At 39.7% G+C, this 18,686-nt stretch overlaps 1 pseudogene; it reads right to left on the bottom strand.

Moving 5' to 3' along the window:
- Positions 1 to 1,439: 1,439 nt before the first annotated feature.
- LOC137104407 (nuclear GTPase SLIP-GC-like) overlaps positions 1,440 to 18,686 on the bottom strand; it is a 31,645-nt pseudogene continuing 14,398 nt past the window's right edge.

Below are 18,686 nucleotides of genomic sequence, written 5' to 3'. Positions count from 1 at the left end.
TGGAGGACGGTACACGATAACAAATAATAGTGGTTTTTGAGTTTTCCAGTTTGGGTGTGAAAGGCTAAGAGTAAGGCTCTCAAATGAGTTATAACTATGTTTAGGTCTAGGAATTATTGATAAGCTACAATGGAAGATTGCTGCTACTCCTCCACCTCGACCTGTGCTTCTAGGAACATGATCATTAATATGACTCATTTAAACTGACATATTCTTCCTGCTGCAACCAAGTTTCAGTGAGACAAAATAAATCTTATTGATGATCATTTATTAAGTCATTTCCTAACAGAGATTTAGAAGAGAGAGATCTAATATTTAATAATCCACATTTAATAGTTTTGGGGTTTTGTTCTGTAAGAGGAGTAGTCTTAACTTTTATTAGTTTATCATGATTAACTCCTCTTGTTGTAGTTTTTAGTTTATGTAATTTAGTTGGTCGGGGAACAGACACGGTCTCTACAGGTATGTGGGAGTTGTGGGGGGGTGATGGTTGTAAGGATACTGCAGAGAGGCGTGTAGGACTGGATCTCTGCATCCTAGGCTCAACTCTGGATTGTCATACTTTTGGTTGTATAATAAAACCAGCCATATTTCTGGAAAAGAAAAAACAAATGTAAATGTTTCCTGTTTGCTCATTTGTTCCATGATGTTCACATTACTGCTGCACATCTGTTTGATAAATTAGTTTTTTTTACTGAATATTTCCCGTTACACTTCCAACAACACTGTCATCTGCATTTTATAGCAACTCGACAGCTGAGATCAAACCAGCAGTAGACAAATGCACGTCTCCGTGTTCCTCAGTTTTCTGTGCAGTCCACTTCCTAAAAAGTTCACCAAAGAAGCTCTGGACATGTCAAACGTTTGACTGAAGCTTGCTTATTAGGCAACATATGGGGGAATAGAGTAAATTTAGTCATATAGTTAGCTAATTATCAAACAGGCAAACAAGATGGGCTTATTGAAGATGCCACAAAGTGAAGTCACAGGTTGTGTCATGTTTAGAGGACTGCTTAAGATCACCGTAGGCACTTTGTTGTTACAAGGCCAAAACAATGTAGTAGATAGGGGGTCCTGGGGTCACATAATCTACAAGAAAGTGCAATAAAAGGGTTTTATTGCTTCACAACTGACATGAACAGATAACCTAGAAAGGGACAAGAATGATGACTGTCAACTGTGTGCACCTGGTTTCTTCATTCATATTTTGCGAGGGTGGTTCCTTTCTTAGGTTTGAGTATAAATGGAAGGGGTTTGAGAGATACAAGTCAGAAGATACCAACATCCATGTGTTCTTCTTCATGCTGGCATGTATTAAACTGAGATGGTTCATCACACTGAGTACTGTCTACAATTCTTTCAAGATCTAGTAACACTTGACCAAGGAAGAGAGAAAATTTCTATGACATACATCAGTAAAGAAACAAGTTGAAAGTTGAACCAGTGTAAAACATTACTTCCTTTATTCCTCTCTGACTTTACAGAAGCTCCACACAAACTTCACTTTCACCGTCAGACTAGTTGTGAACCTCCTGGGAAGTTTGGGAGTAAACACATTCAAATATTGTTGCTGGGGAGTCTTCAGACCATCAGTGAGACTCCCCAGAGCTGGATCTCCTGGGTCTCCTCGTTCTGCCGAACTGTGTGATGTAAGCTTGGTTACTTGGATCCAAGATATCAGCTACAAATGTTCAGCATATCACAGGATAACTCAGTTTAAACATCTGTGATGCAGTTTATTGGTCTAATTCAGGAAAACCTTTATTAAACTTCTATAAGTTTCTGTGGATTATTACTTCACTCAGTCGTTCGATGTTGTTCGTCTTAGAGACAGTGGCACTGAAGAAAAGACATTAGGCACAGCTGGAGGTAGCAGAGCTGAAGATGTTAAGGTTCTCTTTGGGAGTGACGAGGATGGACAGGAAGTGAAGAGTGAAGAGGATGCAGAGGAAGTTTGAAGTGTAACAAAGGAAACAGAAGTTCAGAGGACAAACCAGTGAAAAACTGCTGATTATTTCATGTCAACGTGATTCAATCATCAGGAAGTTGATTCCATCTGTGCATAGTGGCTGAAAGTTTGGTTCTGACTGGAGGTTCTACCAGCTGACTGCTTCTTAGAGAACTGAACCCTACTGGGTTTTTATTATTAGAGGAGATCAGAAAGGTGTTTTGGTTCTGAATGAGGGCTGCTGCTTTGTGGAAAGACCAAGACTGTACATGCAAAACTTGATTTAAAGAAATAATGTGAGACTGTAAAACTGTCATTCATCCTCACAATCTATGGTTTTTACATTAGGTTCAGCTCTTTGGAAAGGAAAGGATCCACCTCACAGAGAGCAGAGATCAAAATTTCACTGGCTTTACTTCCTTTTCTTCGCACCATGTCAACCAGTTCTTGACCTTTGTTTGCTTTGGTCATTTCTCTGGCTGCCTGCATTTCACCATCATTGATAACACGATGCTGAAGTAGTTCATCCAGAAGCTTGTCAAGATTAGGTTCAGACACTCTGTCAATAAACTGTGTCCGAATTTTAAACAGTTTCTTTTCTCCAGCGACGTCTTTCTCTGCTGGGATGTTTCTCTCTGGGTTCTCTTCACTAGGAGCTAGAAGAAAACCAGAGAAAATCTGTTTTATGACTAAAACCCATAAACCACAGAGATTAAATGAAAGAAACTAAAACACTTGTACATTTCATCATTTGTGTAAATCCAACAATTTATTTTGTACAGCTTCAAAACACAAATAATTCCATCAGAACAACAACTGTGAGAAAAACTGAATCCTGGTTTGTAAAGAGCTCAACAAACATGTTTGTCAGGTTGTTATTTACTGAACAAGCTGAACATTTTGATCTCATGTGTTTTTTATTGGCATGTGTCAGTTTTGTTTGGAGGCTTTATCGTCAAATGGTTCATTTTGAAGGTGGATGTTCCCTGCATGTTTTTACTTCCTGTTTCAATGACACCGGTAACTAATTTGGAGTTTTAGCCAATAGCGTCGCTGGAAGAGTGGGGGTGGTGGTAGGTACAGTAAGACTTTGTTTTAGGACAAAGGGAAGGACGGAGACCATCAGGTAGTGCTGGGAAGAGCAGTTCTTTTTTCACTCAGTATGTACTAGTACTGCACCTCTAAAATGTACTACCATTTGGGATTTTTTGAGTTTTGTGGTTCTGGATGACAGAGACCTTTTCAAGCCAGCATCCAGTGGAAATTACAAAATATGCCCCATCACCCTCATTAATAACAGGCTGCAAACAGCTCTAACTCTAAAAAATAAATGTGGTAAATTAATGATTAACACAATCATTAATTTACCACTGACACTTCACTTTTATCGTAAATCAAACTTCTCTTGTTTTAGCTGAGACCTCATTTTATGATTGTATAAGGACCATTTTATGTTCTTATAAATCTACTGTAGTCATGACTTTATCAGTTTCCATCTGTCTTTGATCACACTAGCTGCTCCCTTTTTAATCGTATTAAACTTGACAACTTTGGTCTTAATCCAAACCTTGGACTTTTTTGTTTTGATCCCAATTTCTCTGCCCTCAGATGATCGTTTCACACATGAACAACACATGAATGTTTTTGAGCATTCATGTCTCTTGTTATTTTATCAATCTTAGTTTTATCCTCCTGAGTTTGCCTCCTCTTGGAGTGATTTTCAGACCATTAAAGACATCGTATGACCTTCTACAAACATTGTAATGAAATGAGCACATGTTGATTTAAAGGTCAGATTATATGGATAATGGTTTAATTATTAGTAGAAACTGTCAGTACTCACATGTTTGGTCCCTGGAAGCTTCAGTGTCCATGTCATCGACCCTTGAGAGACAAACACAAACACAAGCAGATTTTGTTCACTGTATTAATCCAGGCAGTGATGACCCCAGTCTCTCTGAGCTGAACAATGAAGGTCCCCTTCAGAGCCAGGAACAAGAAACACCAAGACACAGACAGTACAAGACAACATAAGAAAAAAAGTTTAACATTTTATCACGGTGTCCTCATAAATTCACCATGGTGACAGCAGAAGTTAGAAAAGTGGGTTTGTATCTGTTGGTTCTGGCTGCTGACTTTAACCAACCACATTATCATAATGAACTATTCTCTTTATCGCTGACTGAGCTGAACAAGCAGATAAAGGACATTGTGAAGACACAAACATAGATCTGTAGACCTCTGTCATCAGAGTCAATCAGAAAGAGTCTTATATTAAGATAAAAGCACTGCTTGAAACATTAAAGTGTCAGGAGTTTTTAATGGTGAACTCAAAATTCTTCATTGACTGTAAATATTGTTCATTTTAACTGTTCCTCATTCTGCCTCATTCACCAACTGTTTCTACATACTAGCAAAGATTCTGACATTCACCAATGTTTATTTAACATTTGCTCGTAGGTGAGAACATTTAGACAAACTGAAGACCACACTCATAGATCTGAATTTTTTTATTTTTTTTATTTGTCCTTTCAGCTTATCCCATGGAGGTGACTGGTGTGGAGCAGGAAGTAGCAAAGATTAGTAAGAGTGAAGTGAGGAGGATGAAGAGTGGAAAGGCAGTTGGTCCTGATGACATACCTGTGGAGGTATTGAAGTGTCTAGGAGAGGTGGCAGTAGAGTTTTTGACTAGTTTGTTTATCAGGATCTTGGAGAGTGAGAGGATGTAAGAGGACTGGAGGAGAAGTGTACTGGTGCCAATTTTTAAGAACAAGGCAGATGTGCAGAGCTGTGGTAACTACAGAGGAATAAAGCTGATGAGCCACACAATGAAGTTGTGGGAAAGAGTAGTGGAAGCTCGGCTAAGGACAGAGGTGAACATTTGTGAGCAGGAATATGGTTTCATGCCTAGAAAGAGAACAACAGATGCAGTATTTGCTTTGAGGATGCTGATGGAGAAGTACAGAGAAGGTCATAGGGAGTTGCATTGTGTCTTCGTACATTTAGAGAAAGCGTATGACAGGGTGCCGAGAGAGGAGCTGTGGTATTGTATGAGGACGTCTGGAGTGTCAGAGAAGTATGTTAGAGTGGTGCAGGACATGTATGAGAGCTGTAAGACAGTGGTGAGGTGCTGTAGGTGTGACAGAGGAGTTCAAGGTGGAGGTGGGTCTGGGACCCAGGTAGAACGGTGAGGTTACAGGGAGCAGAGGTGAAGAAGGCGCTGGACTTTAAGTACTTAGGGTTAACAGTTCAGAGCAACGGAGGGCGTGGAAAAGAGGTGAAGAGGCGAGTGCAGGCAGGTTGGAACGGGTGGAGAAAAGTGTCAGGTGTGTTGTGTGATAAAAGAGTATCAGCAAGAATGAAAGGAAAGGTGTTCAAGATGGTGGTGAGACCAGCGATGTTGTTTGTCTTAGAGACAGTGGCACTGAAGAAAAGACATTAGGCACAGCTGGAGGTAGCAGAGCTGAAGATGTTGAGGTTCTCTTTGGGAGTGACGAGGATGGACAGGAAGTGAAGAGTGAAGAGGATGCAGAGGACAGGGTTAGATGGATGCAGATAATTCACTGTGGTGACCCCTGAAATGGAACAGCCCAAAGGAAAAGAAGAATCACCATTAATCTGTTTCACCTGGTTTCACCACTTTGCTTATATACCTCCTCAGTTCCTTCACCAAGCTGCCAGATTGTCTGCTTATCACCAGCCCTCATCAAAACTCTTCATTGCCTTCCACGGCTCAAACCACGCTATGTTTATCGACCTGCCTCTGCCTGCTACTCTGTATTTATTTACATATTCCTTGTCATGCTCATGTTTAGTTCCACACCACATTCATGTTTAATCTCATGCTATGTTCATGTTTAATCCCATACCTTGCTCTTCATTTTTGTTCCATGTCTTGCTCATGCTTAGTTTCATGCCTTGTTCAGTTTCTATGCGTGCCAGGCGTAAGTGTACAATATCTAACATTTGTCAGGGAGGAAACAGCTCAACATCAGATCTGAGAGAATTAGGAAGAGGAATAAAATAATGGAAATGAACCAGTGGACATTGGACGGTACCCTGGAAAATTATAAACTCCAAAGTTTCTTTTCACTATTAGAGAATTGAGGGATGCCATCCCGTCTGGATCCAACACCACTTCACAGAGACATGGGTTTTCATATGATTTGATGTGAAAAGAAATTTCAATGTGGGCAGAAGGTGGCTGCTCCAACAGAAACAAGCCGTCAAAATTTCAGCACTTAAACCAATCAAAGGGGAAAATCATGGAGAGGATGAAAACCAACAGGCCTGTTTATGAATTATTAAAATGATCAACAGTAGAATCAGCAACAATGAGGTTGCTGACATTAAAAAGGCTTTTGTGAGGAAGAGTCTTTAGTCTAGAGTCTTCGTCTCTGTCACAGATTCAGAGCATACAAGAGGCTCAACATCTTAGAAAAACAGGCTGCAGGAAACTGCTTTGGCTATGGCACATCATAACTGTCCATCAAAAAGAAGAGACACTGTGTCTGTCTCTAATAGAAACGTTATAAACACGCCCATTCAGTCACTTTAAATCCTCCTGATAATCAGGGACATGATCCAAGCAGATGCTGTGGCGCAGGAAGGTAGAGTGGTTGTCCACCAATGTCCACCAACTGTGTTGGTTCAATTCCCAGCTCCTCCAGTTACATGTTGAAGTGTCCTTGAGCAAGACACTGAATAAGAAGCAGCGTAAAGCTCTTTGAGTGCCAATAGGTAGAAAAGTGGTATAGAAGTGCAGAACATTTGCCATTCTTAATATGGATGTTGTACCTCTCACAGGATAAACTCTAGGTAATCTCCAACTCTGACATTTGTGTTCTCATATACACCAAGTTAAGTCTGGAGGTTTTCAGGATTCCATTGCATGTGTCACAAACCTTCCTCTTCCTCTCTGCATATCTATCTATCCATTATCTGTAACTACTTATCCTATTCAGGGTCTTGAGGGGCTGGGTTTATCCCTGCTATCATTGGGTGAGGGGTGGGGTCCACTTTGGACATGCCTACAGTTTGTCTCAGGGCCAACACAGAGAGACATACAAACACAGACAACCATTCACACCTATGGGCAATTTAGTCACCAGTTCACCTACCATGCATGTATTTGGACTGTGAAGGAAACATGCAAACTGGGGGACCTTCTAGCTGTGAGGCGGTAGCACTAATACTCCCTCAACACGTAATTGACAAAAAGCAAACTCATAGTTGACAAAAGTGGTTAACAATAATTTCAGAGGCCTGATGCTTGCAAGAACTTTGTTGGTTTTCAGACCTCAGTGTTTTTTTTCTCATAAGAAAGAAAAACTGAAGATTTGTGAGTTTGAACAACGATGAGAGTCTCTGCCACATCAACCATTACCATCAACATGTGACTTTGTAATGTGAGGAAAAGTGCTCAGACTGAAACACAGGATCATGAGTTTGAATACTCACTCTGTTTGATCTGTGCCGTCCTTCAGGTGATGGTAGTATTTCTCCACCTGTACAAGCTGTGCTGAAATATCTGGAAAAAAAATACACAAACAAAAATATATTTTATTAATTTTACAATTTTCAGTGACTTGCTTTTATTGTGATATTTGGTCTTTACCTGCCAGTGACTGATCATCTGTCTGTGACAGCTCAATGGATTCTTTAAGGGTTTTGTCCAGTTTCTTCAAGACATAATCCTAACAAAATCATCCAAATCTTCATCACTTAACATTTCCAAAGCCAAATACTGTTATTCACATAAACTGAGTCACACATTTTAAGCCTTTTTCAGAGAGATGCTCACACTGGGCTGATAGTGAATTAATATTGATCAGTTACAATAACTGCACCTTTGTGATAGAGCCTGCAGAGTTTTTAGTAAAAGCAGATTTCAAATGATTTATATTATACAAACACATACAGACAAACATTATGTAAATGATAAAGGATCATGAACTAGAAGAAAGGTGGACAGCACATGTTTGAATTTATCATTATTCTATTTTATCTTAATAAATGTGACAAACCATCAGCTCTTTCAGTTGCTCCAACATTGCATATTTGGCCTGTTTGAACATGATGTTCTTAGAATCACAGACGTGTTTCTCCAGCGTCTTCCTCATGTTTTCTAATGTGCCCGGTCCTGTAAATCCTGCTGTTTCTACAATAGGAGAGAAAAGTGTTGTTAATTATGATGAATGTACATGTGTATTACTATAGATCAGGTTGCATGTGTCCTGATCTTTTGGACCTTCGTAGCATTTTTGCATGGTGTCCTGGATTGTCTCCGTCAGGCTGTTGTAGATTTTTTTCTTTTTCTCTCGGATGTATTTGCTGAGCTCTGTCTTAATTTTCTCTTCCTAATGTACAGATTGGAATTCAGAAATAATCTTAAGTACAAAGTAAAACAAATAATTGTCATTTATTTTCAGTAAGGTGGTTTGAATGCAGTCCTGTAGATTAACAGCTCTATATATGATACTGGGCCAAAAGTGACGATGCTTTCAAACAGTAGTTTTTATGTCTTACTTCATACAGTGATAATAATAACTTACCTCTGTCTTGAGAAATGTCAGTTGCAGTTCTACACCTTTGTACTTTTTAGTCAGCCCCTTTGTGCCAAGTGAAAATGTACTGATGACTCCATTGAATGGTTCAAGTTTTCTTTCATTTCTGAAATGTTAACAAGAAGAAAAGTTTCAGTTTGTGTTCATGTAATTATATTTATATATATTAAACTGCATGTTTTTAATAGAAAGTAAAACTAAGAATATAAGTGCAAAATGATCCAGTAAATGTTTCATGTGCTCATTAAGTCGTTACTTACGGGAAGGTCTTCTTGAATTCGTTATCAATTCTTTCAGTCAGGGGTGAAGCCAACAGCACATTGATGTTGATATGTTTCCCTTTTTTTGGTTTGTAGATGCCTCCATTCTTAGCTACACTCTTCAATATTTTGTGAAAACCCCGTCCTGTTTGCTGTCTCTGTGACAAAATATAATAATAAAAAGTTTGGTTTTATAGCACTTATCAAAATTTTAAATTACAGTGACCACAAAATAAATCTTTACATGGGCAACAGAAAGGAAAATTAAACATTTTACTTCTATTTTATTGTAATATTTTCCAAACCAATAATACAGTTGTACCTTTTGCCCTTAAAACCTGAAGTCAAATCTGTCAGTTTGACTAAATAGTTCATATGCACCTAAAAGTCCTATAGTGCTGATTGCAACTCTTCATTGTTGGACTGCTGCAACTTCCAAACCTTATTGTTCATGTGGTTACATTTTATTGTCTTTCAGACAATTTTGAAATACCTTGGTCTGTGTGGAGGCATCAGATGTTGTTGCAACATCATTAAATACCTGTTTCTATTCTTGGTTTTGATAATGGTAGAACGTACAGGCCCCATCTCTCCAAATTACCACTAAATGCACCCTGCACCATCAAAACATCAAGGTTCTTTACTGTATTTACTATTTAACATTCATCATAGAATAACACACCACTGGGCCAATGCATCACATTGCCCCCCCCCTCTTACAAGCCTGAATGTGCCTTCATCTGACAACATAACCCTTCTCCAGTCCTGTGATGTCCAGTGCTGATATAACTTGCAGAAATGTATTCGTTTTTTTCTTCATGGCCTCTATTAGAAGGGGCTCCTTGGGAGCGTGCTGAACAGCAAATCCCAGGTCCTTCTGAAGTGGATGCTGGATGGTGCATACTGATGCTCTCTGGAGCAGCTCTGGGAGATTTTATTAAAATCCCAAAGCTGTAATTCATGGATTTTGAATCACTTCACATTTCAGGAGGATTCAGGTCTCTGTGTGGTTTTGCTTGGCCACTTTTCTTCATGGTATGAAACCTGGAGGTAAAGATGCAGCTCACCTGATATAGCCTGCTTTTACACCTGAGTTCTCTCTATATAAATACAGGCAAACCAAACTAACAGTGCTAAGGCACTAGATTTATCCTAGGAAAGAGTAAAAGATAAGTCCACAAAAACAATTTGAGCAAAACATCCTGTGACAGAGATGATTGTGGTAACTCCTTTTGCATCAATGAGGTTTGCGTCGTTTGCATCAAACAATCAATAAGCTAGTTAGCTGTAAACTTTCACCTTTCACCAATTGTTCTCCCTATATTGATACAAACACATGTCATGCCAACGACACTGTCCACCATGTCTACATGACAGGCACATTACATTCACGACCAGTCCGCTTCCTTTAAGTGTCTCGCTGGTAGGTACAAAAGGATCCAAAAGCCATTCTTGGTAATGTTGTTCCCAAATTTCACTGCTGGTTCTACACCCACTCAACTCCACTTTGTACTGTAACAATGAGCAATGCATTGATGTTGACCTACTAAAGGTCATATGAATTCTCCTGCAGTTGCTGTTCTTAAACAGGCCATTTAATTGTCCCCTCCTCCCCAGCTCGGTGAGAGTGAGAGCGACATTGTGAATGAATGAAGAGAGGAACAGGGTTAGTGATGGTTGCACAGCGGTTACGCTAAGTTCACCAGCACATTTCCTGCCACACAAGCGAAACAAAACCTTTGACCATGTTTACACAAACATAATTGGACTCTGTCTATAACTGGATACTAGACTTTCTGACCTGCAGACCTCAGCATGTCAGGTCACTTTACACCTGCTCCACCAGCATCACATGGGCTGTATGCTCAGCCTGTTCCTCTACTCCCTCTTCCCCCATGACTGCAGACCTGTGCATGGCTCCAACTCCATCATCATGTTTTCAGTAGACACTACGGTGATCAGCCTTACCAGAGACAACAATGAGGGGTAAGGTACAACACCTTGCAGCGTGGTGCGCAGACAATAACCTGCTCCTTAACCCCACCACTTTAGATGGGAGAACGGAGGCAAACATGCCCCCATCCAACATGTCGCCAGCTTCAAGTTCCTTGGGACTCTGTCCTGGACCACCACCTCCAGCCTGGTGAAGAAGGCTTATCAGCGACTCTTCTTCTACTTGAGGACACTGAAGAACAACCACCTGTCTTCAGCCATCCTGGTGAACTTCTAGCACTGTGCAATAAAGAGCATCCTCAAAAGCAGTATCAAAGGCTGGTAGAGAAACCGCCCTGTCGCTGAGCGCAAGGCACTGCAGCATCACAGGGACCCAACTTCCAGCCATTGAGGACGTCCAGAGGAAACGCTGCCTGCAACGAGCTTGTATCATTCTCAAGGACTCCTCTCACCCTTCCCATAGAGTGTTTAACCTCCTGCCCTCTGGGAGGAGCTTCAGGAGCCTCCGGACTAAAAGACCAGACTCAGGAACAGCTTCTTTCCTACAGCTTTCACATTACTGAACTCTGCCCCCTGCTAACCCCTCACTCCCTACACCCTCATTTCCCCTCCTCATCTCTCCTGTTCATACAAACACTGAACTCTATCCATCTCACACACTGGCCCAAGTCCTCATTCAATCCCTTATTCATGTACTGAATATTATGCATTAGTTTTATATATTGCACTGTCAGCTGTTTATTGTGTTATGCATTAGTCTTAATGGTACAATTTACACATACTGACCTGTAAATAAGTGTTTATAGTTTCTGCTGATACTTAATATCTGATAATACACATTCATCTGTACATCATGTCCACTTTACTCCCATAGTACCTCAATCTGTATATTATTTTGTCCATAGTACTTCCACATGTACATTACATCCATAATAGTACCTATCTTGTACACTGCTTACTGCACTTTACTGATATTTACTGCACTAAACTGCATTTTGTTGCCTTGTACTTGTACGTGTGTAATGACTCTAATCTAATCTAAAACCTTACACCTTCAAAGACATTCATATTTTAATATTTGTTCAAATACTTACAGGATATAGAAAGCGATTCAAGAGTTTTTCACATGACGTTTCTGATTCTTCAACTCCCTCTGTAAGGCATTTTTCAAAAGCCTTATAAGTCTCTTCCATGGGTTTTCTGATTTCATCAAGTTCATTAAGCTTTTTTTCAAGGTCTGAGCGCAACTTTGTTTTTGTGTCAGTCTGCAAAAAAACACATTCAGTATTTGCAATAAACCACTGAAACTATAAAAGTAACTAAAGCTTTGCAGTTGTAACAGAGGATATAAATTGCATGCAAATACCAAAAAAAATGTTTCAGATTTACCAAAGATCATGTATGAGCGGACATTTAGTTTATAAAATTTAAAAACTTTATAAAATGCAGCTCTATAAATATAGTTTTCAAACTCCAAAAATACCATGAACAATTTAACTTTGTCCTTTCAGAGTTTCTTCTCTATTTTCGCAGTTTTTCACTACATATTTTTACAGTTTTTGGCTTCATGCTCTGCAGTTTTGTTACATCAAATATCTGACATTAGCTTGTTTGTAGATGTTTAACATGTATTTCTGTCATTCTTAGCACAAATGTGTGATATCACCAGCCTAGTGGAGTAACATTTGCCCAAAAGAACTGTCTTTAAGTAGAGTTTGGAGGTATTTATACTTTACTAAAGTACTTCCGTGTACTGCACCATATTCATTTGATAACTATATTTATATTTCAGAATTGAACTGATGAAACAAAATACTACGTTATCCTCACACTGTAGTTTCAAAGCTTTTTAGATTTGTAACATTCAAAACAATGAAGCATTTTTTCAGATATTCAGATCTTAATTTCAAATGTTTGGACATTTTTTTGTTTTAAAAACCATAATTTTCAGATTTAAATATTTTTCAAATATCAAATCTTAGTTTTCAAGGCTGCAAATTTTTGTCTAATAATTAATATTAACACAATACATTGATACAGAATCTTACCACAGCACCACTTCTGGCCCCTTCAATCAGAGAAAGAATCCCCAGAGCTCCAGACACATAGTTTAATGTCTCTGAGTGACTGTCATTGAGGTTTCTCAGAAATTCCTGAAGTTTGGGTATTTCTGTAAAAGAAGATGCAGAGAATTTTTTTGTCCTTTCAGTTTATCCTGTGAGTTCAGGGTCAACACAGTGGATCATTTTGTCCACATGTTAATATGGCACATTTTTAACCTTCCCCAGTTTGGCTTGGGACCAGTGCTGCCACTTTGACATGTGGTCAGGAAGAGCAGGGCGCGAACCTCCGACCGCATGGTCGGTAGGTGGCCACTCTACCAACTTAGCCCCTATGTTATTGAGACACTAATGTTGTATAATGGAGACTTCACCTACCTGTGTCCTCTGGCTCTAGAAGTTTTCTTTGGAGAAACTCTTGGGAACTCACTGTGAACACTTCTAAACATTCATCACCAAAATGTTTCTGAACAGAAGGGTTTGATGTTAAGGCAGAGTTTTACTTAAAAGTCTTTATGTGAGATTATCTGTCAGACTGTATAACTCACCTTAATCTTTTTGGTTTTGTTGAATTCTTTCTTCACATGTTGCTTAACTCGCATGTTTCTTTCATTTATTTCTTTACGGACATTATCTGCTGAACTAAAAAAAGATATATTAAGTTACACATCATACAGGATCTGTTCACTAGTTTAGCCTGTTAAACGTAGCTACATTAGCTGTGTTAATTTATGTTTTTCTTTGGAGCCGTGAGAAATTTGAACAGTCAGAATGTCTTGTGTGAGACATGTCCAAGCAGATTAATGAGGGCAGCAGGTTGGATGGTGGTAAAGTAGCATGTTTTTCTAACATAAGCTGTGTGTGTTGTTGACCTACACAGGGTCTCTGTGATCTGTCCTTGTGCGTTTTTCATCCTAATGTAGTTTAACACAGAGACATGCTACATGTGGACAAGACTGTGTGGGAGAAAATGTTTGCTAAAAAGTCTATCATTTGCTTGAGAATCTCCAAAAAAGACATGATGTGATTTTTCTGAACAACTCAGAATGAAACAACAGCTGTTCTGTGTTGAATATTAGTGGATGTCCTGCTTCTTGTCTAATGGTGATTTGCACCAAGTTGTTAAAAATATCTAAAGTGAAAGTTGCAGTGGCAACAGGACAGTGTTTCTAAAGTCCCATTACTGCAGTTATTATTAGTATTAGCATTATTAGTATTAATATTATGAATGTACAGTATATGTATCTGCTCTGTGAGAGGAGGAACATCGGCCAACACTGATGCAGGTCGCGTTAACAGTGGCCGGAAGTTGGCAAAGCAGCAGTAAGCGTTGTCTCCTTGACGTCTTCCCAATGTGGATGTGTCTACCCTACGTAATGCATCTCTATTAATAAATGTCACAGCTGTCGCCACACTCACATTAGTACAGATTTGGAGTCTAATATATATCTGTGAGAGAAATTTTCCTACAAATGCAAAATGCCTGTTTATGGTGACCATAGACTAAAGAAACAATGATGATTTTTTTTTTCTTGGCATGACACCATTTTGCAGACGAATTATTCTCTGCGAAGTTTTCCTGGTTGCTGTGGTGCATGGTTAATGTTTTTGTTGTTGTTGTTTGCACATGATGAAACCATGTGGACTCCTAAAGAAAAAGTGTTGCCCCTGCACGTTTTGCCTAATCCGAGTTTGTTGTTGACCAGGAAGACAGTTGCAGGACTTCTTTGTTATGCCAAACTCACAGGTGAAGAACAGCCTGTTGCTTGATTTTAAGCAGGCTGGATCCAGTTGTAGCATGGCTCCCTCTCTGTCTGAGAGCTGTTGTTGCAGCAGAGAAAGCTGTGTTAGCGTCATGTGATGTGGTTAGCTGTTCTGATATATTGCTTGAAAAGCCTAACATTGCTATGATGTTGTGTTCAGCCCTGCTGCACAGAGTAGGATGGAGATCCTCATGGCTGCACTGAGCTACTGGAAACCATCTGTACTCCCAGACCTGATGGTGAAAACACTGGTACTGCATGCTGACATGGAGTTATGTGTTGATGGCTTAAAATTCCTTGAAATGTCAAAATTGGCAGAAATGAAGTTGGGTTTGCAGTTTTCTGCAGAGGGTTAATGATAAGGCTGCCTTCTAGCCTGTCTGCACAAGCTGGTGAGCTGATGGCTCTTACTGAGACCTATAAACTGGCCAGTGACTGTTGTGAATGTTCAGACTGGCTATGGTCTCTGGAGACAGTGGAGTTTCACGACATCAGCCAGAACACTAATTGCACATTGTTCTTGTTGCAGCTCTTTAGGTGTTTTCCTGTGCCTGCAAAAATATCAGTTATGGAATGTGACACTAACATTAACAAAACAATCTGATTTCTGCAGAAAATGCAGCAGCTATGGTGGGACAAATGTTTCAGCTTACTCAACTTTCTTTTCACAGGAACTGAATATATAAACCATGCAGTCACTTGCAAGCATATCTAGAAATCTTTGTGAAGAAATTAGGTGCAACACTAATTCGTATTTCTATTTGTATGCAAAGCTCATGGTAAAGATTACATTTTTAAAGGGGGGATGTGTGCATATTTTAAAATATTTTAAGGTTTTTACACCAGGGTTCTTTCCAACACATGGAGCTGAGTACTGCAGGAGATAATCTGTGCAGCAAGGAATGCTTCTGGTGCCTTTTAATGTTATCGGAAGGCCACCCCCCACCTGATGATTGACCTGATTGAGCTATGTCAGAAATATTGGTTGTCTTTGATTTGCATGTTTTTCAAGTGAGTTGAGGTTGTTTTGCTTCTTTCAAAACAGGATGCATCTACTGTGGGAAATGGCCTTAACAAGACACATAACCATTAGGTGAAGTATTGCAGAAGTTGTTAGTGGCAGTGGTCCTGGGTTTGTCATGGGGGGGTTGAGCGACTTGTCAGAGTAAGTTGAATTTGTTTTATTAAGTGTTGCTGCCTAATGACCAAATTAACGAAGCGTTGTGAAGTAACAGGTTTGACGTGGATTTAAGGACTAGCATCGGTGCTATTCTATATGCAGGTTAAGTCTGTTCCAAATAATTCTTGGAAAGACCTCCTGGTGTGGTACTTATTCAGAATATGTTGTGATTTTTTTGCTATTGTGCAAAGCTCTCTCACCGGTTTTCCCCAGGTGAAAGAAGCCCTGTCTACCCCTGCAGCCACTAGCCTGCACGATCTCAAACTAGGTGACCGGGTGCTCATCAGGGACACCGGAGAAAATACAAACTTGTCCTCTGAATTGTTCGCTTCGGTGAGGGGGGAGAGGTGCTGATTTGGCTTGGCCCACACTTCAAGCGGCAACATACGTGAAGAAAGGTGAATAAAGGAAGGTGACAAAGGTGACATCTGCTGCTCAACGATTGAGAATCCTGCACAGCAAGAGCACCCACTCAGAGTGAAGGAGTGGGAGAACAGAATGGCAAGTGACATGTTGCTTGCAGACAAGGGAACAGTCTGCACCATGTTTTGGAAACTCACGTTGCACCTTCATCCCAAACAACACAGCCCTAGATGGGGGCTGAAGGGACTGAGGTCACTGCGACATGACCTGAAAAGACATTCTGGCTGTGATGACACAACACCTGGGGCTGATTTGACATTGTGTTTGGGAGGTGGAAGGCCTTCATCCTATCCCTCTTCACATACTGTATGTTGTTATAGGCATTACTGTACTGACACTGTGTGGGTGTTGAATTATTCCCTGTGCACGTGGACTAATAATGCATGCAACTGACCACTTTATATTACACCAAATGACTATCCAAAGCATGCCTTTACTTAGAGATAGTGTTTCCTCTGAATCCTTCATATCTCTAACTGGGAACCTCCATATCATGAGAATGATGACATCAGTGTCTAGTCCCTGGTTGTTGCTTGTTACTTTTTTTCTCCTGTAACTTTTCCACTCACCCCAAACGGTCAAGACAGACGGCCGCCCACCCTGAGCCTGGTTCTGTTAGAGGTTTCTCCCATTAGAGGGAGTTTTTCCTCTGCGCTGTTGCCTAGGTCTAATTCAAGGGGCATTTGTGACCAAATGCTACATTCACACCTCAGAAGACCTTCTATCTGCACTGTCCTTAGACAAGAGCTTTATTGGGAAGCTCTCCCATAAGGGAACACATAGGAGACGAATAGTCTCAGATACTTGCTAATTAGCTTCCTGGCCAATGTGTATTCACCTGTGTGTATGTTCTGTAAGGTTGATTTGCATTGACTTATTCCTTTGTGCTTTTATGTAAATTCAGCTGCTGAGCTGAGTGGTTAAAAGACACCATAACCTGTAAAACCTGGTCAATCTGCTTGACCCACTCATGAGTGTAGTTCTGTTCTGCTGTGTGTGTTTCTCCATCTTGCTGATTACCAGACCATAACCAAGACTGTGAGCTGCCTTTTGCTTCCTAAACTTCCCTTACAGAGTTTGCCACGACAATAACAAGTGCTTTTAAAAAAGTTTTACCAATCACTTGTTTCAGCCTAGATTAGATTAGAACTTTATGGTACATTTTTCTTCATTTGCTTATTGTGTTTTACAACAATCCCTTAGAGCTGATAAAGATATTTTATGTTGTTTTCACTAGACCCGTCTTTGCCTCTAATCTCCCTCTTTCTGCCTCCCCTGTAAGTCTCTGAAACCACTCTTACAGTTTGAAAGCCTCTGGACTATAGTCAAAGTGGAAAATCAAGAGGAAAATCCAAAAACTGTATAAAAAGTAGCCCAGAATTTACTACCATTATAACAACTGCATAAATTAGCTGAATTATTAAAGATAAGGAGTTTGTTTGGTGTCAGAAAATGTGTTACAAATTTAAATTTTAGCAAATGGAGAAACTTGTTGACTTATTTGAGGAAAACAGTGGTTTTGGAATTGTTTGTTAACAACAAATGAGCTATTGTCCAAAATACACATCCCAATCTAATTTAGATTTTATACTATATATGGTCAACATCTGAATTTTTGGCATCACTTACTTATTCCTATTCTTAATAATGTCGGACTTGGTGCAGATAAAGAGAATCTGCTGACACTCTCCACCATTTCCCATGAGGCTACTGGCACTTTCCAGAATCTCCCAGGGTGCTTCATCAGATGCTGCTCGATTAATCTCAGCCACATTCCACACAGTAGAGCAACGTTTAACAATCTGGGGGCATAATGGAAAGTTACTTATCATAAGATTTTGTTACATAATTATAAGAGAAAAACTCAACAATACAATCAAAAAAATTGTAAATAAAAAGCTGAATATGAATGAATGACCTCTCTCCACATTGTATTTCTGCTCTTGTTATTGTCCCCACTTCCAGGAAGGTCCACAAGTGTGACATGCTGCAGATCATAACTTGGAACTCTGACAGTCACACACTTCACTAGTGGCCAAAACGCCCTATGCAATTCTCCACCCTCTTCATCCGATGAGTCTTTTTTTGTGTATTTGACAACTTTTTCAGACAGATCTTTAACCTGCGATAAACAAACATGAGACAGTACAGGGTGATTTTATTCAACATTTAAATGCCAGCTGAATCAAACCTAAAGGGTAAATTTGATTTGGGTCTGTAGTTTATCAGTAAAGAGGTTTTTCTATGCTTTGGTTTTTCATTTGACTTACTGATTTACATGTTAAAATCATCCTCTCAGAATTGAGAAATTCTGGAATTTCTCTGAAATGTTTCCGGTCCATGAAGTTTTCAGCTGGTATGTTTTTCCATTCTTCTCCATAGAAAGCTGATAGCTTTTTTATCAATGTCACGATAATATTCATCCTCTTCATCTTCCTGATCTGCTTTATTCTCAGAAACATGCCTCAACTCCTCTTCCCACTCCTACAAATAAAAATCTATTTAATGAAACAGCACGTTTGATTGATTTGCT

This window comes from Channa argus, chromosome 19, assembly GCF_033026475.1.
Source record: "Channa argus isolate prfri chromosome 19, Channa argus male v1.0, whole genome shotgun sequence".
In the NCBI taxonomy this organism is placed as follows: Eukaryota; Metazoa; Chordata; class Actinopteri; order Anabantiformes; family Channidae; genus Channa; species Channa argus.
The sequence above is the reverse complement of the archived record's forward strand: the minus strand, read 5'-3'. Positions and strand labels throughout refer to the sequence as shown.